The sequence below is a fragment of the Adiantum capillus-veneris genome, chromosome 29 (genome assembly GCF_014529385.1).
Source record: "Adiantum capillus-veneris isolate H3 chromosome 29, ASM1452938v2, whole genome shotgun sequence".
Classification (NCBI taxonomy): domain Eukaryota; kingdom Viridiplantae; phylum Streptophyta; class Polypodiopsida; order Polypodiales; family Pteridaceae; genus Adiantum; species Adiantum capillus-veneris.
The window spans coordinates 45,675,296-45,701,759 of NC_140959.1; positions in this window are offsets into that span (position 1 = coordinate 45,675,296).

A 26,464-nucleotide genomic window follows, 5' to 3' on the forward strand; every position below is an offset into this window, starting at 1 on the left:
CTGTACCCCATCTCACCAGAATTACCATAGCCTAGAAAGATGCACTTTATACTCTTTGGCTCAAGTTTGTTCCTAAATTCCTTTGGAACGTGAGTATATGCCTCACAGCCAAAGACTCTGAGATGCTTGTATGAGGGCAGTTTGCTTGACCATACCATCTCTGGCACTAAATCCTTCTGCAAAACCTTGCTAGGAGATCTATTTACAAGATGAACAGCTGTTGATACAGCTTCAGCCCAAAACCCATTTGGCAGCTGTGCATTAGACAACATACTTCTGACCTTCTCTTGTATGGTCCTATTCATCCTCTCAGCAACACCATTTTGAGGAGGATTGTAAGGAGCAGTAAGTTCACGTTTTATACCTTTTGACTCACAAAAGTCCTGAAAGGCCTTTGAAACATACTCTCCACCATTGTCAGTGCGTAAGCATTTAAGCTTCTTGCCACTCTGATTCTCCACAAGTGTCACAAATGTTTTGAAAACACTAAACGCTTCATCCTTGTGCTTGAGAAAGTAAACCCATACTGTCCTCGAGTAATCATCTATAAATGTCATAAAGTAAGAAGCTCCCCCTAGAGATAGGTTAGGCATAGGTCCACACAAATCACTATGAACAAGTGCCAACTGTGTATCTCTTCTACTGCTTCTATGCTTATGTGGCTGCTGTGTTTGCTTACCATACAGACAATGTTCACAGAATTCAAAATCATTAAATGAAAAGCCAGGCAAATAACCAGAACAAGACAAGATTTCCATTCCCTTCTTGGACATATGTCCTAACCGGCTATGCCACAAAGAAACGTTCGGCTGCTCGGTTACATTGATTACATTTTTAGAGGCATTTGATACATAAATCATGTAAAGTCCTCCAGACTTTACTCCATGTGCTACTGTCATAGAACCCTTGGATATCTTCCACATGTTCTGTCCAAAAGTGGTGACGTAGCCAACATCATCAAGTAAACCTGTGCTGATCAAGCTCTTTGTAATTGCGGGAACATGTCTCACATTCTTCAGCGTGAAAGAAGAGCCATTCTGAAACTTCAATTGAACATCTCCAACACCTAAGATCTCACATGTCTGCCCATTGCCTAGCCGAACATGATCTTTAGTGGTCACATAAGAGGTAAACCACTCCTTGTTTGGAGACACATGAAGTGATGCCCCTGAGTCTATAATCCAGTCACTCAGTGCATTTCCATCAGATGCTGTAAGAAGAGCTGAGTCCATTGTATTCTTCAAGAAGTAGATGTCTCCTGACACTAGACTGTCATCCTCTGCAACAGTGTTTGTCACATTTATTTCTTGAATCTTCACTTAGGACTTGTTCTTCTCACCATGGTCTTCAGCTTTCTCTTTGCCTTTTTCTGCTTTCCATTCTCTGTAGTCTCTTTTCATGTGACCCTTCTTGCCACAATGGTAGCATTCTATGTCACTTTTGCCTTTAGCATTGCGGGACTTGCTACGAGACTGATCCCTCTTTCCACCTTTGTACTTTTCTTTGGTCCTTCCCCTGACAACTAAGGCTGTTCCTTTGCCTTTGTCCATTGTCTTTCTATTGGTTTCTTCAATAAGCAGACTTCCTTCTACACCTGCTATGTTCAAACCATCTGGAGGTGCAGAATTACTCAAAGCTGTGCGAAAAGTGTCCCAAATTTCCGGCAATGTGATCAACAGGAACATAGCTCTAACAGGTTCATCAAACTTGACACCTTGAGCTGACAACTGACTATAGATTGTGTTGAATTCATTCAGATGATTGGACATAGGTGTCCCTTCTTTCATCTTCAAGTCAACAAGCTTCTTAAGCCAGTATACCTGTGAAGCTGCACTCTGCTTCTCATAAAGATCACTCAGCTTTAACCATGCTTGATAAGCCGACGTCTTGTCTGCTACATTGAAGTAAACGCTTTCTGCCAAAGTCAGCATAATGGTAGAAAGTGCTAATTCATCCATTTCGCTCCATTCATCTTCGTCCATATCTTCTGGTTTTATCCCTTTGAGCTTTATAGGTTTTATCTGCTTCTTTTGTACCAACACGTGCCAAATCTGCTTCTTCCACAATGGGAAATTGGTTCCATCGAGCTTCTTGATATTGTAAAGAGCAGTGTCCTGTGATCCAGCCATAGCTACGCTTCACAATAGTTTACTTTCCTGGGAAAAATTCGGCAGAGTTTCCCCTGTAAACTGACCTCTCAACCAATATCAACCTGTCAAATGAACCAAGAAAGCTTCAGATTCTGCATAAATTTCGGCAGAGTCTCCTTTGTAAAATGGCTCTGGTGTACTCAAAAAACAGACCAAAAATAGCTCAAAAAACACTGTCTCTCTGACACTGTAAGCTGCGGGTAAACCTGTCCTGCACTTGTACTGTCTCTCACTGTCCTTTCACTGTTCTGTAAGCATAGACTGTGACAATGCCTCAACTGCAGTAAAGAAAAGATGCAATCCCAACTATCTAACTCACAGTCAATACATCCTAGCTGCCTATCTAAGGGTGCTCGAGGGATCGCTCCAAGACCTGTATCACCGAAAGGATCTCAACATTCGAGAATCCCCCAGCTCAATAAAACCTCACTCGACCCTCAACAAAGGCTGCAGTAAATCTAACAGTACATAGACTTCCCACAAAGTCATACATCCACAAATTTCCCACTATATGCTGTAACCGCTGCGGCGGTTGTTTGCTGCGTGACTCACAGCCAGCAAACCCTCAACAAACATACATCATCTCTGACAATACATCCCATGTGGAAGTACCTGCAATGTCAGGATGAAATCTGGAATATCAAGCAGCAAACACAAGCTACCTGATGAACTAGTGGATGTCGCCTACAGTCTGTGTGTAGATGCGCCCGTGTCGTATGTGACACGCCTCCAAGAACTGTGAGCCGTCGTTCGATGTGTAGACAGCCACAAATCAACACTCTGGGAGTGTCGATATCCTCAGCACCTGCAGTCGTAGGCCGAAAACCCCAAATTTGCAGAGTCGGATCTGCACCCGCTAAGACCACGTAGTCGAAAATGGCCTGCGCAGACCTTTGTCGAAGCCGAACGGTGGTCGAGATGACCTCAGAATGACCTCAGATTTGGGGCCGTGTCTTCGCCTGTCGAATTTCACTCCAATCTGAGTTGGTGACTCTAGCCTCTTGCAGTGTTGCCCCGAGCCTCGATCTGAGCTCTGATACAAGTTGAAGGAGTACGAGCGGAAGTGCGACGCGAGAGAGAGTGCGAGAAGAAGAGCACGACGATATGGTGAACTCGCTCTACTGTAATGTGTAGAGCATAGTGAGTTCTTATTGTTGGGGTATAAGCGCCTGTGCCTTGCCCGGCCGCCCAGAGTCTGGGCGCCCACTGACTTGTATACCTTATACATAGCATAAGTGTATAGGGGGCTGCTCACTCTTTGAGTCTCCCCACCCATATCTGTGTGTTGTGTGTCTCCTTCTCTCTCTCTCACTCTCTGTCTGTGGTGCTCCCCGATCCCCTTCAATTGGTATCAGAGCGTAGGTGCGGAGGGAGCGCGTGTGTGCACAGTCACGACTACAGCGGAGAGCCAGTTTCATTCCCGAAATCGCGTCTGCGTGCGCGCGCACTTTCAAGAGTGCAAACACGGTTTCGACTTCGGCATCGACAAATTCAGCTTTCCGAGAGCGTTTCCATCAGCTGTCTTGGCGTTTTACCCCCCTTTCGAAGCCATTCGAGCCATCAGAAACCTCATTCGAGCTACGGTTGAGGAGCTGCATTTTTCAGCCCTCTTTTGGCAGTTTATGCTACGTTTTTGGGTTGAAACGGAGGTTTTTGGCATAGCTTTCACACCCGGACTCGGATACATGTGATCCAGGAGTCTACCTTGGGGTTTTGGCACGCTGCGGACGCGCTCGTCATATCAGAATTTTAAAATTCTGAACGCTGAATTTTCTGTAGCAGCAGTTGTTTATTGTGTGTCGAGGATTCCACACATGGTTTGCTCTCAAATGTGAGAGTGATATTTGCTGCAAGTTTCCTCACAGGTGGGAGGATACAATGTATGTCTTATGTGGTTTGATGCTCAGGGAGACTAATGGGATCGCATTTTGAGCTTGGCAATGTATGCCTCGAGCATGTTTTTTGGCAGTCACAGGTAGAGCAGATATTTGTGTACTAGATTTGCAGGTGTTTGCAATGATGTATGCAAAGTGTGGAGATTGGTGCATGCATTTGGAGTGCGGTTTGATGCGCTTTGGTTGCTCATGGTTTTGAGCGTGCAGTCAGTTTGGTTACTGGTTTTGTGGCCGTTTTACTGACGAAACTCTGGCGAAATTTTCCCAGGAGTTTTATGCGCATCATTTATGCGATCTAGGTAGAGATTGCGGGTTGCACTCAGCATTTGCGTGCGGTGTTCTCTGCAGGTGGGAGATTTGTGCCTGTGTATGCATTGATACCGCACAGTGTGGGCTTGGTGATTAGCTGACGGGTTTGACAGGCATACAGTTATCTTGGCACACTCACAGGAGTGAGTATTGTGATGTATGCTTGTGTGGCTACGAGCTAGGTAGCCGGATTCGAGCACTAATGGCTTGAGGTTTTTCAACAGGTTTACAAGTTTATAGGCAGGTTTGAGGGCTTATTTGGGCGCTGAATTTTCAGCCATTGTTTCCTCTTTGCAGGTGTCCATGTATGGCTCAGTTGTAGGCTGATCTGGGACACGTTTGTGACTTGTTTATGCAGCTGTTTAAGAGCTGAATTTTGGGGCTGATTTGCAGCCATATTTGCAGACTTTTGTTGATGCGATTCGAGCCAGTTTAGGGCTGATTTGGTTGACATTTGCTACTCATTGTTGGTTGCTCTTTTGCGAGCATTATGGCTGATTTTTCATTTGACTTCCAGCGTTATGGTCTGACACAGTTTGATGGTGTAGATTTTGTTGCTTGGAAGGAGCATATGCTTGTTGCATTGGCGGATTTGGGGCAGGATAAACCCTTGCGTGGTTTATCGGCGAAGCCCAATTCTATGCGTGATGATGATTGGCAGGATCTTGATGAGTTAGCCATGTCTACGATTCGTTTGCATCTGGTTGAGTCTGTTTACTAGCAGGTCTAGAGGGAGACTACAACTCATGCTTTATGGCAGAGTTTACATGCTATGTACGCGACATCCATGTCTACAGCGGAGTCTAGTCCCACTTCTATGTCCATGGGAGAGATTGATCCCACACGCAAGTCTCGACGTCATAGAGACTTGACATGTTGGCATTGTGGACATAGAGGGCACATTAGGCGTCGATGTTTCAGGAGTTTGAGACAACGGAGGCGACAGATACGTGATGCAGATTTGGGCATGACAGATGCTAGTGAGATCAATACGGTGGTTACTGAGTATGCTTGTGACGGCGATGTCACATTTACATCTAGCTTGTCTTCAGACGATCTTATGTCTACGGATTGCATATCGGATTGCACTGTGCGAGATACTTCTATGCAGGATAGACAGGTAGAGCGGCCTTGCTCTAGTGAGTCACGACAGGAGGACGTTGTGCAAGAGTCTATGCATACGGAGTTAGAGCATGAGAGCTCTAGTGAGTCACAACAGATTGAGTGGTCATGTTTGCAGTGGATGATTGCAGAGGAGACTGAGATGTCAGCGATTATGCAGTCATTCCTTTCTATGCTCGACAGTGAGCATGGGGATATAGTTGTGCAGGATATGTCTTCCAGCAGACACCTAGAGCAACTGGTTTGCTATGAGGTTGCACAACAGGTTGATGCGTCTTTTGCGGACAGTCAGGAGATGCATGTGGTTGACACGCCTCGTCAGTCAGAGATGCCTATTGCCAGGGATATATATGTTGATGCATGCTCCGTAGAGCTAGCAGGGCCCGCTAGCATTACATCGGCATTCGGTGGTCTCATGTATGAGATGTTGATCTTGAGACCGGATATCGCAGCTGCAGTGGGAGCATTTGCAGTTGGGGTTGTTAGTTGTTTGTTGACTGATGATGGCATAGTGCACGAGGGAGATATGCAGGTATTGTGTACATACTTGCAGTACGTGTGTGGTACGTCTGGTGGTGTATGGACTTACACGGGAGCAGGACAGCCGGATGCACACGATCACAGCCAGCCAGTGGGCTTCGGTTGAGAGCGGTTTTCTCTCACCTTTTGTAGTCTTTAGATTAGGTTCCCTTGCTTAAAGGCACAGTCGCCTTTAAGTGGGAGGTTGTTGGGGTATAGGCGCCTGTGCCTTGCCCGGCCGCCCAGAGTCTGGGCGCCCACTGACTTGTATACCTTATACATAGCATAAATATATAGGGGGCTGCTCACTCTTTGAGTCTCCCCACCCATATCTGTGTGTTGTGTGTCTCCTTCTCTCTCTCTCTCACTCTCTGTTTGTGGTGCTCCCCGATCCCCTTCACTTATTAGGTTTTTACAAAAGAATATGTGTACATACCTGGCGGCCCGCCCACTTACATTGGGCTTTATACCCCAACAAGTTGTAATTCCTGCATCATGGTCATCATGTCTTGCATATTTCGTTGCAACTGTTTGGTTTTAGCAACCCTTTGAGCAGGTTTGGTCTCCAGCTTTTGTTTGATTCTCCTCCTTTTGGCTACCATTGTTTTGATCAGGGACCGCTTTTCCGTATTGATTAAGCCTTTGAGCTTTCCATTCCTTCGCTCTGGCAATGGCGATTGCCTCCTTGAAAGTGACGGGTCTTGTCAGCTCAACTTTGAACTTCATAATTTCTTTTAGGTTTGCCACAAAATGGTCCTTCTTTAACATGGATGGAGGAATCTCATTCCCTAAAGCCCGGGCCCATTTATCCCATAAACGGGTGAACTGCATGACAAAATCATCCAATTTTTGATTAGCCCTTTGAGTGTACCCCACAATTTCATGCCAAACTTCATCAGGTACTTTGATGGATCAATATTGTGCCAGGAAAGCTTGCTTCACATGATTGTAGTCCAAAAACCACCCCTAGATTTTGTGCCTGGATCAACTCCTCAAAATTGTGTAACCAAACTTTTGCCTCATCCTGTAAACTATATTGCAGTAGCCTCAACAATATAGCTTGGTCTAGTATATTGCATGCAGTAGGCAATTGACTTTCATCTTTTCAATAAACGTCTTTGCATTTCATTAGGCAATCCATGAAAATACTGTGGGAGCTCATCTGCCATGTTTGATTGCCACAAAAACACTTACATGTGACGTCAAAAACTGAAGGGATGTCGATGATCACTCTAGTACCTAATCCACCTCACACTGGGTAACCCAGCCCCCAGTGCTTGGCTTCACAAAACCTCATGACCCTCCAAAGGCTGCAATCCAATTATACGACCGCCTCAAGTGCTGTCCACAATTTGCACATACATAAGGCAATTGTCCATAAGGACCCACATCCCTTTTACATTCACTGCCTGCAGAATAGACATATTTCTCAGGAATTGGAGCATAGGAGAACTTGCTCCTCCATGGGGGCACCATAACGATGTTAGCATGCAAAAAAGAAGGAAAACAAGAACCTTTATAGCCTTGCACACACCACACCCTCGGAAGGAAACACCATAAAGGTGTGGAAAACACCTATGACAAACACCTATAAAGTCGGGCGGGAAACAACCCTAACCCAAACCATGATTAAAATTATTGAAAACCAAGACCATAAAGATGAATCTTGTGTCGTGCAAACCTCCGTAGAGTATCCATATGCTTGATTCCGACAATAGATGAGAGAGTTACAAGCTTTCGAAGTTGGGGTATCTCTCAAAAGCTCCAAAAAACCTAGTCTCTGTTAGGAAAAAGGGTGTGCAAGGAATTGTAGCTATTAAAAAGGGAAATTTTTTGGCTCTTCTCCCAAAGGATTTTCTCTCTCCTCTTAACCGATACGGTTCTCTCCTTGGGCACCTTTTAATTGGTCCAATTTTGGCCTTTTTTGGGTGAAAAATGAGCTGTCGGTGACCATTCGACCAAGGAATAGGGTGGGGGCAAGTGTCCGGGGACCAAAAAAGTGGCCAGGCGCCTGTCCAAGCAGTGGGAACTCACAAAATGCACCATCTCCTTCCCCATGAGCCCACGAGCTCCCATAGCCTAGAGAGAGCTCCTTTCACCTTTGATACACCATAGTAGGCACCCAAAGTGCCCTATGTACCCTCCACTTTCCCCTTTCCTCTTCCCATATGGGATTACCTCCATGCCACATGGAAACTCTCCCCAAGCTTCCCAACTTCCCCAAAAATCCCCAGCTTCTCCCAAAGCATGAGAGGACTTCTCGGACAGTTTTCCCCAAGGCATACCTTGCTGCTCCGATCACTGAATGACACACCGTAACACACGTCTCGAAGCCCATCACCTCGGCTATCTCCGAAAATATAAAACTTTAGCATTTCTAATCTTAGACCCCCAAGTTGGCCTAGTTGCCCTTCTCGCATGCACTTGCAATCACCTTCTAAGTTGAGACCGCCCGCTTCGGATGCTCAGAACTCATGATGTACAAGTCCGATTCACAAGCTATAAAGCATGGCTGAAAATAATTATTAAAACCATATTTTGGAGTCTCGAACAACCCAAAACATCAGCATTCAAGCTTAGCAAAATCACACCTTTGTACATAAATTTTTACAAGGCCACTTCCAAAACTTGCAGGGCTATGTACACATATATACATGAGGCTAGTGGGCAAGCTTTTTGGCATGACTTAGTGACTTCATGCTTATCCAAAAAATGCATGACAATGTATGATGTCTAAGGGGCACTTTTAGAGACCAAAATTGAAATCTGAGGATACCAGGGGTGTAAAGCACCACAAGACAAGCTCACAGACCAAATTTTGTCAAAATCTCAGCACATAGACTTTATACGCGTATGATGTCTCAAGGCCAGATCTGACAGTGAAATTTCACTTTTGACCACATAGGGGGTTGGGAAATGATGTGTTAAGCTTGCTTGCAAAATTTCAACTCATTTGGACACATACTTTTTGTATTTTAAGAGAATTTTGCAGATACAAGACTAAATAGGTGATTTTGAGCAATTTTGACATCCAAAATTTGCTGTAATCACATATTCTTGTTGTATGCATCAAGGAGTACCTTGGGTAGAAATCTTAGTAAATTCTGAGCCAAAAGACTTTATACGCGTATAATGTCTTAATGGTAAGATTTGGGTCAAATCAGACATTTGAGTATACCTCAGTGAGCATAAAAGAAGTCCCTAGCCAAAATTTCATAGAATTTCGAGCTCATTTGGGCTTGCAAAGAGCAAAAGACAAAAAATTGCAGATTTAGGCTTGTATTGGTCTTAGCTTCCTCAAAAAATGTCTAAATTGAATTCTGAAACTCGCTAAGAGTTGCTTGAGTGATAAGGAAACAATAGAACAAAAGTCACCTCATTCTGCCACAATAGACTTTATACGTTGTTGTTGTGCAAACAAGAAGGAAAACGAGAACCTCTATAGCCTTGCACACACCACACCGTCGGAAGGAAACACCATAAAGCTGCAGAAAACACCTATGTCGAACACTTATAAAGTCGAGTGGGAAACAACCCTAACCCAAACCATGATTAAAATTGTTGAAAATTGAGACCATAAAGATGAATCTTGTGTCGTGTAGACCACCGTAGAGTATCCATATGCTTGATTTCGACAACAGACTAGAGCGTTACAAGCTTTCGAAGATGGGGTATCTCTCAAAAGCTCCAAAAAAGCTAGTCTCTATAAGCCAAAAGGGTGTACAGAAAATTGCAGCTATTAAAAAGGGGTATTTTTGGGCTCTTATCCCAAGGTATTTTCTCTCTCCTCTTAGTCGACATGATTTCCCTTGTAGTCCCCTTTTAATTGTCTCATTTTGGGCTTAATTTGGGTAGAAAATGGCATGTTGGCCACTTTTTGACCAAGGAAAAGGGGGAGGGGAAGTGTCAAGAGGACCAAAAGCAAGCCCAGGAGCCTGTCTAGCTGGTGGGAACCCAAAATGGGAGCCCCCTCTCTCCCCCAACACCCACGAGCCCCCATAGCAAGGCAAGAGAGCACCATTTCTCCTTTGATACAACCTTAGGGGGTACCCACTCCCCCCCTTATACTCTCCATTTCTCACTTGCTCCCCCCCCATGTGGGATTACTTCATTGCCACTTGGCACCATCCTCCCACCTCCCCACTTAAGCACATAAATTTCTTGTTTTCCTCCCTACACCGAGCAATCTTGACGGAGGCGTGGTGGGTGACTCCGAGCTCCAAATGCGATGCTGTAAAGCCTGACTCAGAGCTTATCACTTCGGCCATTTCCAAAAATATTCGATCACACCTTTTCTAATTAAATCTATCAAATTGGTCCACTTGCCTTTCCTCGCATGCATCCGCACCCACTTTCTAAGTAAGGAACCGCCCATTTCAAATGCATGTAACTCATGACGTATGAGTCCGATTCACCAGCTATGAAGCACAACTGAAAATACTCATTGAAAACCACCTTTCAAAAGTTTGACCAACCAAAAAATCTTGCAAATGACTAAGCAGAACCAAACCTTTATACATAAATTTTACAAAAGCACTCTGAAAACTCAAAGCATTATGTACATCTATGTACTCGAGGCTAGTGAGCAAGCTTTTTAGCATGGATTAGTGACTTTATCTTCATCCAAAAAATGCATGACATAGCTTGCCAACCTCCCCTAGCCTGCTTGATCATTCATGACAAGCAAAGGGGTCTAGGGTGAACAACTGCTACATCTCATCCCCAGAAACCTCATCCACATCTTCAGATGTTTCCACATTGTCTCCTTCTAGTGATAGCATTTCACCTGTCACAATTGTCATCAAACTTGCCAGCAGATACTTCTTCAATCTATAACCATTAACATGATATTTATGATGTGCACCATTTAAGTCTGCCAACCGATATGTGCCATTTTCAAATTTGTTTACAATAGTAAAAGGACCTTCCCCGTTTGATTTGAAATTTCTTCTGAAATATATTGTCCAATTTACTATTGTATCCCAACACCAAATCACCCTTCTCAAATTTTTTATCCTCCATGCACTCATTGGCTTTTAAATGAGCCTTCCTTGACACTTCCTCATTGTAACTCAAAGCTAAAACTCTATCCAATTGCAAGCATTGTAAATCCAATAACCTTTTCTGCCATACATTTGTTTGCTCCTCATCTTCCAATGACAATAATTTGAGAGTAGGAATTTCCACTTCAATTGGCAATAAAGCTTCCTTGCCATAAACCAAGTGGTAAGGAAAATTCTTGTGCTCATTTTGATAGCAGTTATGTAGGCCCATAACGCATAAGGCAACTCTGAATCCCAAGTCTTCCCATGTGTCTGAGTCATCTTTGTCAAGATCTTTACCAACTCTCCATTGAATCTTTCATTAAGACCATTGCATTGTGGATAATAGGGAGAACTGTACCTATGATGTATATTGAGTTTTTTGCATAAGAAATTAAACAGTTCTCCTCTAAATCCTGGTCCTCTATCAGAAAGTAGCTCTAGTGGCACACAAAATTTGCAACATATGTACTCATAAACAAATTTCCCCATCTCTTTACTAGTAATCTGTTTGACCGCCTTGGCTTCCGCCCATCATGACAAATAATCCGATGTTGTCATGATGTAAGAATTTCTTTTGCTAGTCATAGGTAAGGGTCCAATGGCATCAAGACCCCATTTCTCAAACACGTCAAAAGCTAGAATTGTCTTTCACAATTCAGGCTTCAAAATTCTCTTTTCCATCCTCTGACAAGGCAAACACGACTTGCATTAATGATTAACATCCCGTTGAATACTCGGCCGTATGTAAACTTCTTGCAAGACCTTATGCAACATGACCTTCATAGCAAAATCGCCTCCACAAGATCCCTCATGATTTTCTTCCAGGATTTTGTAAATTTCCTCTTTCTAAGGCGCACGACATAAAATCAAATCACCTCCTTTCATGTAAAGCACATCATCTAGCATTTTGTATTTCTTGGCTTTCCTTATGAACGCATACTTTTTAGAAGATGGCAAACCTTCAGGTAGAACACCTGTCAATAGAAAATCCACTTCCTTTGATAAGATTTCCCTCCCATGATATAAAGGGACGGCTGCCTTTACCACAGTCACACAAGTGATCATCTCTTGGGTATCATCACGAGCTTCTTCATTTAGAGACCTCTCAATATGCTGCAAACTCCATGCTTCAAGCTTTTTGAGCAACGCTTTTACTTTGAAGCATAAATTTTTCAGTTTAGGATTCTTATTCTTCCATACTCCCAAAACTTGCTTCACAACCAACAAAGCATCTCCTTTAACTTGCAAGCATCTAATTCCCAATTGTAAGCAAATATACAAACCACCTTCAAGAGTCACATATTCTGCTTCATTGTTACTTTTTGTGTCAAGTTTCAGTCCTTGCTTTCTCATAATCTTCCCTTGTGCATCATAAATGACAATGCCTCCTGAAGCAGCATCATGACTTCTTCGATAAGAACCATCAAAGTATAACAGTGAAGCATTAGAGATGGCAAGAGTCTCAACTTTATTTTTCCGCACCACCTCTTCTTTGACCAAAACCGGAGTATCCTCATAAGTGAGAAGATCTACTAGGGTAGCCCGAGTACTTTCCTCCACCAAAAAGGTGAACTGAAACTCCTGAAGCTCAATAATCCACTTCTGTTTTTGATATATTTGAATTATTGAACAACTGGGGAAGCAATGAATAATTGGTGAGAAAGGTGAATGACTTTTGCAGCAAGTAGTGTTTGAATAATCTGCAAGCATAAACCATACTGATCATCACCAATTCAATTTCAGAAGAATCTCTTTCATGAGGGGTCTTCCCTCTGCTAGCATAATGAACATGCTTCATATACTGAGATTCCTTTTCTTTTTGCAACAACATGGCCCCAATGGAATCATCTCCCACTGATGGGTTGACATAAAACTCCTTTTCCCAAGTTGGAGCTTGCATAATAGGTAACGTACTCAAAACCTCTTTAAATTTGTCAAAAACATCATCACTATCATGTGACCACTCCAAGGGATCATTCTTAACTGTTCGCTGCAATGGATACAATAGCTGTGATGCCAAAGGTATGAAACGAGATAGATATTTAACTTTCTGTATGAAAGTGGTTAACTGTCTGGTATCTTTTGGAGATGACCGTAACAGCAAAGCCTCCACTTTCTCTAGATCTGCTTCAGTCCCATTTTCTCAAATTACATGCCCAAGAAGCTTCACCCGTGGCTGTGCCAAATGGCATTTTTTAGGATTGAGCTGACCCTCGCATTCATCATACTTGGCAAAAGTCATTTCAAGCTTCTAAACATGCTCTTTTCTTAAACTGTATATGCAGAAATCATCTATGAACCCTTTGACAAACTTTCCAAGGAACGGGGTAAGGACCCAATCCACTTTCCTTTCAAAAGCTCCAAGCCCATTTGTCAACCCAAAAGGAAGGCAGCAAAAGTAGAAACAACCCCATGGCGTGATAAAAGTAGTCTTTTTTTAATCTTCAGGAGCAAGGATAAGTTGAAAATATCCTGAATAACCATCACAGACACTGTATCTTTCAAAACCAGCCATTGCATCTAGAAGTTGATCAATGAAAGGCAAAGGGTAAGGATCTTTCTTGGTTACTGCATTGCTTGTAATCAACACAAACTCTCCAACGTCCATCTTTCTTTGGAGTGCTACAGGGCTCACCTATTCAGCATTATCAACTGGCACAATGAATCCTGCATACAATAGTTTATCCACTTCTTCTTTTAAAGCATTTATCTGTTCCTTACCCATTGGCTTGGCCCCTTCAACTAGCTCAATCTTCACATGATCCCCAACAAAACCCCTTATTTCCTGATATGAAGCAATGAAAAGATTTGGAAACCTGTCCAACATTGCTAAGTAATCCTTTCTTTCTCCTTGTGTCAAATCAGTACTCATCATATTCTGGATCAACTCTTTCTTCACTAGAAGTTCCCGTTTAGGTTGCATCAACTCTTCAAGTTGCTCTAAACGTCTTGAAGCATTTATATTCCCTGATATTTGCAACACTTCACTAATTTATTTCTATTCCTCATCCAACAACAAGAATGACACTTCACCCTCATCATTGGAACTAGAAGTAGTGCTACTTTTTGAGTCTTCAGAACTATCATCACTGGTAGTTTCGGACTCATCATTCTCACTCACATCTTCAAGTTCCATAGGTTGTTTGGTAGTCATATCAAACACTTTCTTTTCACCCTTCTTGCCATGCACACCAATTGTGCCCCTGCCCCAATCTTGCACGGCACTAACAACTCTCAACCAAGGTCGTCCCAGAATGAGAGGAAAGGCTCCTAGACCAGCTGGCATAACATGAAAGTTCACGATAACCTTCAAGTTAAAGACTTCAACTTCCAAATTCTTGATCATCCCCAAACATTTCACCTTGGCATGGTTTGCCAGTCGAATCCGAAACCCACAGCTTTCGCATGTAATGAGACCCAGTCTCTCGACACATGACTGTGTGATCACACAAACTTGAGCACCTTCATCAATGTAGGCTTCTCCCATGCCCATACCTTTGTGCCAAGCGTTCGCCACAGGACAGATGTCGGGTAACTGTCCCACAGACAACACTCTGACTTGTCCATGCTTCGGCTCTTTTTCTTGATTCACTAATGACTTCCACTGCCTTTTATGTTTGGGCACCATATTCATCAGCTGTCCAAAAGTACAATCTACTTTCCTCCCAATCAGGTCTTCCTTTAAACTACAAGCTATTTGGCCTTCTCCCAAAGGCAAATTTGCCACTTCAAATCGTCTACGAAACTTTCTCTTTCTCTTGGCTTTCGCATCTTCACCCTCTTTCTACTTCCCTTTCTTTTTGCTAGGCCCTAGTGTTGCATAGCCTTCCCTCTCTCTTTTGCCTACTGGCAGTACATCTGCGTCTTTCTTTTCAACCCGCACAATACCCACATGACTAGCAGAGGTTGAGGCTTGATTTTCTTGTTCAGTACCTTGATATCCCCGTATATCCAACGCATATTCATTAGCCCTATTAGGAATTTGTTTAGGAAGTGGAAACATATCACCCCCCATCCTTGCTGGCTTTGAACAATAAGTTCTAATATGACAAGTACACCGCAACTATAACAAGTGGGGATGAACCTCCTCTGTGGCTCAAAACCGCCTTGTCCACGGCCCGCAGTAGCATTAGGCTGAGCTTCACGTGCCTGAGCCATTCCTCTACCATGCCCACGACCACGACCACCTCCACCACCAAGAACACTAAGCTGTAATCCCTGCAGTATGGTCATCATGTCTTGCATATTTTGTTATAACTGTTTGATATTAGCAGCCCTTTGAACATGTTGGCCTCCAGCTTCTCCCTGATTCTCCTCCTTTTGGCTGCCATTATTTTGCTCAGGGGCCGCTTTCCCATATTCATTAAGTCTTTGAGCTTTTCATTCTCTCTCTCTGGCAATGGCAAACGCCTCCTCGAAGGTGGCGGACCTTTTCAACTCAACTTTGAACTTTAGACTTTCTTTTAGGTTTGCCAAAAAATGGCCCTTCTTTAACATGGATGGAGGAATCTCATTCCCCAAAGCCCGGGCCCATTTATCCCATAAATGGGTGAACTCCATGACAAAATCATCAACACTTTGATTAGCCCTCTGAGTGTACCCCAGAATATCATGCCAAACTTCATCAGGTACTTTGATGGATCGGTATTGTGCCAGAAAAGCTTGCTTCACACGATTGTAGTCCAAAACCACCCCTGGATTTTGTGCCTGCATCAACTCCTCAAAATTGTGTAACCAAACTTTTGCCTCATCCTATAAACTATATTGCAGCAGCCGCAACAATATAGCTTAGTCTGGTATATTTTGCAGTAAGCAATTGACTACTAACTTTTCAATAAACGCTTTAAACTATATTGCAACAGCCGCAACAATATAGCTTGGTCTAGTATATTTTGTAGTACTCAATTGACTTCCATCTTTTTAATAAACGTCTGTGCATTTTCATTAGGCAATCCATGAAATTGTGGAAACTCGTTTTCCATGTTCGATTGCCACAAAAAATCTGACATGTGACGTCGAAAACTCAAGGGATGTCGATGGATCGCTCACCGGCCCCCAGTTCTTGGCTTCACAAAACCTCACAACCCTCCAAAGGTTGCAATCCAATTATACGACTGCCTCAAGTGCTGTCCACAATTTGCATATACGTAGATGGTTGTCCATAAGGACCCACATCCCTTTTACATTCACTGCCTGCAGAATAGACATATCTCACAGGAATTGGAGCGTAGGAGCACTTGCTCCTCCGTTGGGGCACCAAAATGATGTTGGCATCCAAACAAGAAGGAAAAAGAACCTCTATAGCCTTGCACACACCACACCGTTGGGAGGAAACACCATAAAGCTGCAGAAAACACCTATGTCGAACACTTGTAAAGTCGGGTGGAAATAGCCCTAACCCGAACCATGATTCAAAGCGCTAAAAACAAAGACCATAAATCTGAAGATCATGCCGTGTAGACCTCTGTAGAGTATCCATATGCTTGATTCCGACAACGGACGAGAGAGTTACAAGCTTTCGAAGATGGGGTATCTCTCAAAAGCTCCAAAAAAGCTAGTCTCTGTAAGCCAAAAGGGTGTGCAACGAATTGTAGCTATTAAAACGGGGGATTTTTTTGGCTCTTATCCCAAGGAATTTTCTCTCTCCTCTTAGTTGACATGATTCCCCTTGTAGTCCCCTTTTAATTGGCTCATTTTGGGCTTAATTTGGGTAGAAAATGGCATGTCGTTCACTTTTTGACCAAGGAAAAGGGGGAAGGGGAAGTGTCCAGAGGACCAAAACAAGCCCAGGTGCCTGTCCAGCTGGTGAGAACCCAAAATGGGCGCCCCCTCTCTCCCTCAACATCCACGAGGCCTTTTCTAATTAAATCTATCAAATTGTCCCGCTTGCCTTTCCTCGCATGCATTTGCACCCACTTTCTAAGTAAGGAACCGCCCATTTCAAATGCATGTAACTCATGATGTATGAGTCCGATTCACCGGCTATAAGGCACGACTGAAAATACTAATTGAAAACCACCTTTTAGACGTTCGACCAACCCGAAACTCTTGCAAATGACTAAGCAACACCAAGCCTTTATACATAAATTTTACAAGAGCAGTCTGAAAACTCAAAGAATTATGTACATCTATGTACTCGAGGCTAGTGAGCAAGCTTTTTAGCATGGATTAGTGACTTTATCTTCATCCAAAAAATGCTTGACAACATGTATAATGTCTCAAGTATCAAAATAAAGGTCAATTTCACAAAATGAAACTTGCAGTGGATGGAGGACATCAAGGAGATCTCACATACCAAATTTTGTCAAAATCTGAGCACACAGATTTTATATGCATATGATGTCTCTAGCCCTAATTTGGAGGTGAAAACTCATAGTGAGCTTCTAGAAGTGTTAAGCACTATAAAGTCAGCCTAGTGACCAAGTTTCAACAAATTTGGGAAACATTTGGTCAAGATAGAAGCAACAATCCTTCATCCTAAATTTTTTTTGAGTGTTGTTTCAAGTGCAATTCATCAAAACTGCTCTAACTTTTGATAAACAACTCCAAATTGAGTCAGGTATAGCCAGGAGAAAAGCTTGTGGGCAATAGGCAGTGGTATATGCATGCCTTTTTCTCTACCACCTAGAAAACCACTCCCTCCTTATCCATAGCCAGAACCTAGCTTATTACAAAAGGTTCATAGACGACGCCTTCGCGTATGGACTGACTCTCAAAGTTCCCTCACCAACGCTCTTGCGTCCTACGCTTTCCCTTTGCAAGAACACATAGTGATCACATCCATCATATCCTTTCATGAAGTTACCATCCTAGATGTCCATTTCTACAAGGGACAAACTGTCAAGCAATATGGTACCCTCGATTCCAATTGCTACCAAAAGCCTCTAAACTCGTATCAGTATATCCCTTGGATCTCTTGGCATCCTCTCCACCAAAAAGTAGCTTTCATCAAAGCAGAACTCAGATGCTATATCATTAGGGAAATCAGTCCCTTAGGATTCTCTCACTTAAGAAAACTTCTTTTCCAAAGGCTCCTTTACAGAGGATATCCAAGGAATTTCCTCCTTAAAATATTTTGTTTGATCTCTTATAAAGAGCGGACCACTCTTTTAACCGAAACCTCAACTTCAAAAACTCCACACCCAAACATCCTTAAACTCCCTTTTACACCAAAAACTCAAAGACTGAACCCAACCCTAACTATTTGCAAACCTCTCCATCTTTCTTGTATTCTCTTCCCCACCCTTGCGCACCTTGAAAAACCTTTAATATGTTGGACAATGGACACAACTTAAGCACTCTGCTAACAAAATCGAAAGACACAAATCTTTTTTAATTTACCCTTTGTGATTACCTAAATCCTACCTTTTATTTTTGCAGGTGTAGTTTCAAAATCCACTTCTCTCCCCTTATAACTTCTCTGGCGCCAAACTCCTTCCTAGCCTCAACCACAACACCCCCCTCTTTTGGGTTATATGATTCAATTTTTTGGACTGTACTTGGTACACCTTCTTAATTAAACCTCCCCCCTTGCGCCATTTCATATCTTACACCCCCTCCCCCCCCCCTTTTTTTTCTTAAACTGTACACCTTGAACTCCTCACAAATGTACTCCTTTATCTCCTTACGAAATCTCTACCTAATTTGGTTTCAAAATCCCCCTTCCCCTTAAATACCTCTTGTTTAAAAATCACCCTTCCCCGTGCCTTGGGTATCATGTTGTTATTTGGTGGCATTCTTGCTTTTTGGCTAGTTTTCCAGTGGTTGCATTGCTTGTAGCTGATTATTCCGGTATTGCTGAGCAAAGGCTATCACCTGTTGTTCTTGTGCATGCTGAATCTTGACTGCATTCGCATTCCAATCTATCTGCACATTGTACTCTTTTTGCCAAGGTTGTCCCAACATCATTGGGTGTTGTGTGCTTTCATCCTCCACCACATAGAATTTGTGTGGGTAAATATATTGAGGTACTTGTACATGCAATATAGTCCATCCCAATGTTTTCAACGGGTGTGATGTACTACTTTCCAGCACTTAAGGAGTAGGATGAAGTTTGCCTGCAGATTTGAGCTGTTGGTATAATCCGTAAGAGATCAAATTTGCTTGGGCTCCAGAATCAATCAATGCCGTCGATTCAACTGGATTGCTACCTAGTCTCACTGCAATTATTGGCTCCACTGTGTCTTCCTCCAACTTCGTCAATCGAATGGCATTGATTCGCAATGGTGCTCCACTTTGTTGTTGTTGTCGCAGAAGTCTTCATTTTGCAATGCGTTCCTTTGCTTCTGCTTGAGCTTCCTCTCGTACTCTCTGTTTTTCTTTCATTCGTTGTTTTCCTTGATGAATTTGTTGGAGCATCTCCTGTGTGAGTGGTAGATGATATTTCTTCAGGCGGCATCCACTAATCTAGTTCGGCATTTCTTCACCTGCTAATGTAGCAAGCTTGACAGCTCCACTTTGTGATAGATCACTAATCACAAATGGTCCCATCCCTCGCTTTTTAATTTTCTTGGCATGTTGCTTCAAAGTATAAACAAGTACATAATCACCTGTTTTGAACTCTTTAGTGCGCACATGCTTGTCAAAAAACTCTTTTTGTCTTCTCTTTTTAGCATAGATTGAAGCTACAGCTCTCAAGCGGAGTTCATCTAGCTTTTCAAGATCATCTATTCTTGAAGAGAGCTCTTGCCCTATCCATTCTAAGCGTTTCGCTACTCGTAGAGTTGGAATTAAAAATTCTATGGGTAGTATAGCATTTAGGCCAAACACCATGTTGTACGGTGTTGTTCCTATCGATGTTTTGTAAGCTACCCTGTATGCCCATAGTGTTGAGTGTAGCTGCTGATCCCAATATGTTCTTGACTCTGACACTATTTTAGTAAGAACCGTGCATAGTGTTTTATTTGTGGCCTCGGCTTGTCCATTGGCCTGTGGATGGTATGTAACAGATTTCCTATGTATGACCATGAATTCCTCTAGCAGATATTCAATGACTTCATTAAGAAAATGTGTCCCACGGTCAGTGACAATTTCTATTGGTAACCCGTATCGTACAAAAACATTCTCATACAAAAATTGTGTAGTAGTTCGTGCATCTGCTTTTTGCGTTGCCTTGGCTTCCGCCCATTTTGTGAGATAGTCCGTTGCCACAATGATATATTGGGTATGGGTGCGATATGCAGGGGGTGAGATAGGTCCCACAAAATCAATGCCCCATTTTGCAAATGCTCTTGCTCCCATCATTGGCCGTAGTGGCATATCATCCCTCTTTATCGGTACCTTGTTGCGCTGACATGTGTCACAATGCTTTACAAACTCTTCAACATCCATATGCAATGTAGGCCACCATATTCCTGCAGTTAAGAAAATTTTTGCCGTCTTATCACCCGAAAAATGGCCTCCACTTATTCCGCCATGTGCATGTTCTAGAATCAGCAGATATTCACTTTCACTTGCACAGATTCTAAGTTGATTGTCTTTTCCTCGCTTATAGAGTTGGTTCCCTATTAACTGAAAGTCACGAGCTTCCAGCTCTATAACTTTTTTCCGTGATCTTGTTATGTTCTCAGGAAACGTCATGGTGGTTAAGAAATCAATGATATATTGACTCCATGCAGGTGCAATGTTTATCTGAAACAATGTCGCATGATCCACTGGTCATTTGACACTACATATAGTACAATTGGTAACATAAGAATGTGTGTCTGCATACATAGTTGGCCAATAAACCCCTAACTATTTCGGTCTCTGGTGTGTTTTCACTGTTGAACAATGAAATGCACAATCCTGGACATGTGCTTCTTCAAGGTAGCACTCGAATTCTTCCGGCTTTATACATAATCGTAGGATTGCTATGAGTAGATGATACAGCCGTCCTGCTATCAATTGGAAGTTTTTTGTTTGTCGAATCATTTGTTGTTTGGATCTGTATTCCGTATTATCAAACCTACTTCCAAAGGAAAGAATGCTAACAATTTCCTGAGATCATTTGGGTATCATTTCAATATTGAAAAGATAAGCATCTGGTATGTCATCATCTACTCCTTCAGGAGCTTCCCCGTTGTGTATCCTTGAAAGATGATCCGCTCGTAGATGGGTTTTACCCATTTTGACCACCACTTTGAAATCAAACTCTAACAATATAATAAACCAGCGTACAATTCTCCCTGTATTGCATGGTTTATTTACCAGATACAAAAGAGCTTGATGATCTGTAAAGAACACAAATTTGTTTGCGAGCAAATAATGCCGAAATTTCTTTACAGCATAAATCATTCCTAACCCTTCTCGTTCGGTGGTTGTGTAGTTCTTTTCCGCACTGTTTAACTGTTGGCTTGCATAACAATTTGGGAAATCCATTGTTCCATCTCCAGGTTGAGTCAGAATATGTCCGATTGCATATGTAGAAGCATCAATGTGAACATGGAATATCTTTTCCCAATCTGGTGCTTTAAGTACACATGCTGATATAAGGTTTTCCTTCAGCTTTTGGAATGAAGTTTCACACTCCTCGGTCCAATCGAAATTGACTAGCAATCGATACAGAGGTTGTGCGATAACCGCATACATGTATATGAATCTTCGATAATATCCGCAGTGTCCCACGAAGGATTGCACTTGTTTCGCATTAGTAGGCCTGGGTAAGTCTACTATGACTTTGAATTTGTCTAGGTCAGTGGTTATGCCATTTCTTGAGACAATGTGTCCTAAGATGCGGCCTTGCTTAACCATAAAGATATATTTTTTCGGGTTAAGAAAGATTCGATATGTCTTGCACTTTTCAAATACCTTTTGCAAATGGTCAATATGTTCCTCTCGTAGAAGAGAGTGTACACAAAGATCATCCATGTATATTTCTAAAAATATTCTTAGGTATTCTTTGAACGCGTGCATCATTAACCTTTGGAAGGTAGCCGGGGCATTAGTTAAGCCAAACGGCATAACTCGATACGCATAAATTCCCCATTCTGTGGCAAAAGTTGTTTTGTGTTGATCCTCCCTTGCAATTGCCAGTTGGTTGTATCCTGAAAACCCGTCCAGAAAGAAATAAGCCCGTTTTCCAGCCACCCGCTCAAGTACATGTTCTGTGATTGGCAAGGGATAATTATCCCTTATGGTGGCTGCATTTACCTTTTTGAGGTTTACACACACTCTCAGTTTTCCGTTCTTTTTGGGAACTACCACAATGCATGACACCCAATCTGTATGTTCAATTTCATAGATGAATTCAGCTTCCATCAGCTTATCAATCTCCTCTTTGATTCGTTTAGCAAATGTGTCATTATATGTATAAGGACGTTGTTTGCTAGGTTTTGCATCTGATTTCAAAGGAATTGTATGTTGGCATATCGATGGATCAACTCCTTTGAGGTCTTTATAGGACCATGCAAACACATCTTTATACTTCTTTAGAAGTTGTGTTAGCCGTTCTTCTTCTTCAAGCTCTAAATCATTTGCTATATAGACCGGATGAGGCTTTTCACCTGGTTCCGCGAGGTCTATCCTTTTTGCATTTTCTGGCCCATCGTAAGATTCTTGGTTGGTTCTTTCCCTGACTGGTGGCATCATGATGATTTTTCTGTCCTGGATGGTAAATTTCCGATAGTGTGATGGTACATTCATGTTTCCCTTTTCTGACTCCCCTTTACCACCACTATCTTCTTCGGTAGTCCATATCTCACGTAAAGACCGTTTCAGTTCTTGGTATTTCTGTTTACGCTCCAGTTTGGTCCACTCTTGGTCTCTTGTTGTTTCTTTTTTTGATTTTTGAGATTTTTGTGATTTTGTTTCTTTTTTAGCTTTTTGTTCCTGTTTGATTTCCTCTAGCGTTCTTTCTCTGCGATCTTTTGAGAATCTTCCTGATATGTGATCTTTTACACAATCCTCTGCTTTTACAAGCATCAAATAGTGAGTTTTACCTTTTATTCTGGGCATGAGGTTCTCTCTCACTTTGTTTCCTGCTCGTTTCCTCCTATAGCGTTCCTGGCGTCTAGGATGCTGATTAGCAAAATCATAAAACTTGATATTCTCGGTTTTCCTTCCACGCTCACTTGAGGCATCTGAACACTCATTATCTGTATCATCATTCAGAGGAGTTGTAAAACTCTTCTTGTTCTGGTGGTTCTATCATTTCATCTTCTCCGAGTATAATGCTTACCATGTAGTAGGGTAGCACATCATAGCCATCCTTATCGCAAAATTTTGTCGTTGGACTATCAGTAATGGTATAGACATCCAATGTTGCTAGTATGTGTTCCCATTCTAAAGGTTCCAAGGCATCTTCAGGGAAAGGTTCCGGAATATACTCCTTGTGCTCAATCCCTCTTTCTAAGATGCATTCCTCTCTTCTTAAGCTTCCACAATGTGAAGCTGCGAACATCCATAGCTCTTTTTGTTGCCCTAACCATGCTGGGAGTTCCGGTCCTGCTGCTGTAGCTGAATCAAACTCTTCCACAGGTGTTTGGTTCACATCTTTGTAACTATGGTCTTTCAGGTGTATTTTAGTTATTGTCTCGCCATGTCTGAGGTATATGTGGTCATAACCCCAATCTTGGACCATCTTCAATTGTCGCATGAATGGTCTTCCCACGATGATCTCATAATTGTTCTTTTTGTCGAAATCGACTATTGCAAATGTATGCTCATAGTCGATTCCACACGAAGTGACAATCACTTTCTCTAAGAGTCCTAGAGGCTTCTCCATGAATCCATCTGCCAATTGCAATTTCATTCTGGTAGCTCTCAAAGCTGTTTTTCCCCATTTTTTCCAGATTTCCTTGGTGGCGATAGCAACTCCCGCTCCACTGTCAAGAATAGCTTTGGAAACTACTCCTTGGAATTCTACTGGTAGCGTGGTGTTTCCATCTTCTCCGTCGCAATACTCTCCAACCTTGTTTAGTAGTACTGGCCTAGTGTTTAGTTGAGGCCTGTCCAACTCTCTGATCCCTTCCTGTAGCCTCAAGGTGGGGTCTCTCACTCCAAATTTTTCTAGGAATTTACCTACTGTGGTCCACATGTTTGGTCGTAGGAGTTCGGCTAATGTGATTGTGCATGCCACCGGGGTGGACAATAACTCAATCAATCCTTGCGAATCCATCACTTTGTTAGAAGAAAGTCTTTGAGATGGGATTGCTCTCACTTCCGACTTGGCTTCATAATCTCCTAGATAAGAGGGTAAAGTTCTCACCGAGTCTGGTTGGCTGTGCCCCGAACTAATTGATCCTTGGTCTCCCCCTTGTGAATGTATCTCAAAGTTCATTTGTGACCTTGCCTCAAATTCTTCAATAGGAGGTAAGGTTACATTCTTTTCTTTTCTCGTGCTATTCATGTGGTTACTCATGCTATTAGCCTCATTGGCCTCACAGATTTGCTTCCACAGATCGTCTAGACCATTACAGTCCTTACCCATTTCTGTCAATGTTTTAGGCTGGAACCCGTCACTTGCCTCATCTATTGTATTTGGCACTATGATAGGCTCTTTTCTGGACTCATAGGCATTAGTGGGTCTTTCCTTTGTTTCTACTTGTTCCTCTAAAGTCGGTTGGATAGGGGTTGGAGTTGGTGCCTCATGCCAATTTGCAGGTTTACCTCCAACGGGTCTTCCATCAATGATTGAGCTATTTCAATCATCCTTTTACACATTTCCAACCTCTGTTTTTCTATTTCTAGATATGGATAAGTCATTCACCTTTGGTCCTAGGTTTGGTTCTTTTTGAGTCTGGCTTCATAAGCCTTTAGAAGTGCATCCAACTGCTCATTTACCTTGTCTGCCAGTACATATCCTCCTGATCCTGCACTTTTGGGCTCTGCTATTTCCTTGGGTGCTATGTTTGCCGTGGTGTGTGAGCTTAAGCTAGCTAGATCCTCTAACCGCTCTAATCTATCCTTTGTATGTTTCAACTCCTCAGATAGAGCTGTTTGCTCTCGTTATTTCCTGGCTTTCATACGCGCTTTTCTAGCTTTCCAAGTGCTTCTCTGATTTTTCGTTTCTGAACTCTGGGCATCGGTTTTTGGCTCTTCAACTATGGGTTCGTTCGTCATTCTTTGAGCTTGGGCTCGTGTTACCGCCTGAATAGGTATGATTGTTTCATTTTTTGACCCTCCACTGGAAGGTACGGTTTTTAGCATGTTCAAGGTGGTTTTTTCTCCTTTGCTCGGGTTTTTAGGGCAATCGAGAATCAAATGAGTAACTCCACACTTGGTGCAATATGCGTTGACTCTAATGATCTCATCATGAGGACAATCTCTTAGCCAATGGTCTCCACCACACTTGTAGCAGGGTCCCTTGCGTTGTTGAGGTGCTCCTTGAGCTCCCCTTTGTGGGTATGCATAATGCCTACAATGATGGCTGGTTTGCCGGTTGGTTTTGGTTGTTGAATGCCTGCAGTCGGGTGGAATGTGAGGTGGCGTCATAATCTTCTGAAAAGGGATTTGACGACTTGCTTGGGGTGTAGGTTGCTCTTGGCACTTCCTTAGAGCCATATGCTGATGCTCTTGGATCTGTTGCCCTTTCAACCTCCTCTGGGAGAATATGTTGGTATTCTCGCCCCTATCTATCTAACAAAAACTATACCCTTCCCCATAGCAGTTTCATAAGAGAATAAGTAAAGAACCTTGTCTTTGCTTAATTCGTTTACGTATGGTTCTTTGCTGCAAAAGTAAGCGACTATACCATCACTCTCATGCTTGTAGATTCCCACGTTCTCATTATAAGTTGGAACCCTGGTTGTTTTCTTATCATACATAAAAATAGCTCCGGGTCGATCAATGTTTGGTGGCGGTTCTTGAGCTTTTGAAACCATTTTCCCCTTCGCCACATTATCTCCATATCTGTTGTAATCTTCAGGGTTACTGACTATTAGATAATGGTTCCCCTTTTCGTCTCAGAATCTATCTCCATCATCATAGACTCGAATTATCTCCAATCTCTGTGCTGGCCTCTCTTCGATACAAATGCACTTGCGTCCTCGATAGTCAGAATAGACTAGGGCTCCTCTCGAGTTTGTTCCCTCTAAGAAGATCACAGTGAGCTTGGAATCATTCAAAGGATTTAGGGAGGTGCTTCCTCCTGGCATTGGTCCGTCATAGGTGAAACCTCCTGGCTGTTGACTACTCATCATGAAGAAAGATTTGTCTGACGAAGTGTCAGTATCACTACCTTCCTCAATAATCGGTGCTAGCGGATCTAGTCTTGCCTAAGTTACACTCTCCTCGGTGGACACTAAGCTACCTTGGTCACCTGCCACCTTCTAGTCTCTAACAATGTATTTTCTTGATCTTAAATTCATCAAACTTATCAATGCAATTTATCAAAAATCCAACCGCTCACCTGGCAACAGATTAGTCTCCGCACAACTTCTTGCTTTGCTGCTGAATACAAGCGTTTAATTTCGGCAATCGAATCAAAGCATTTATATGCTAGAGG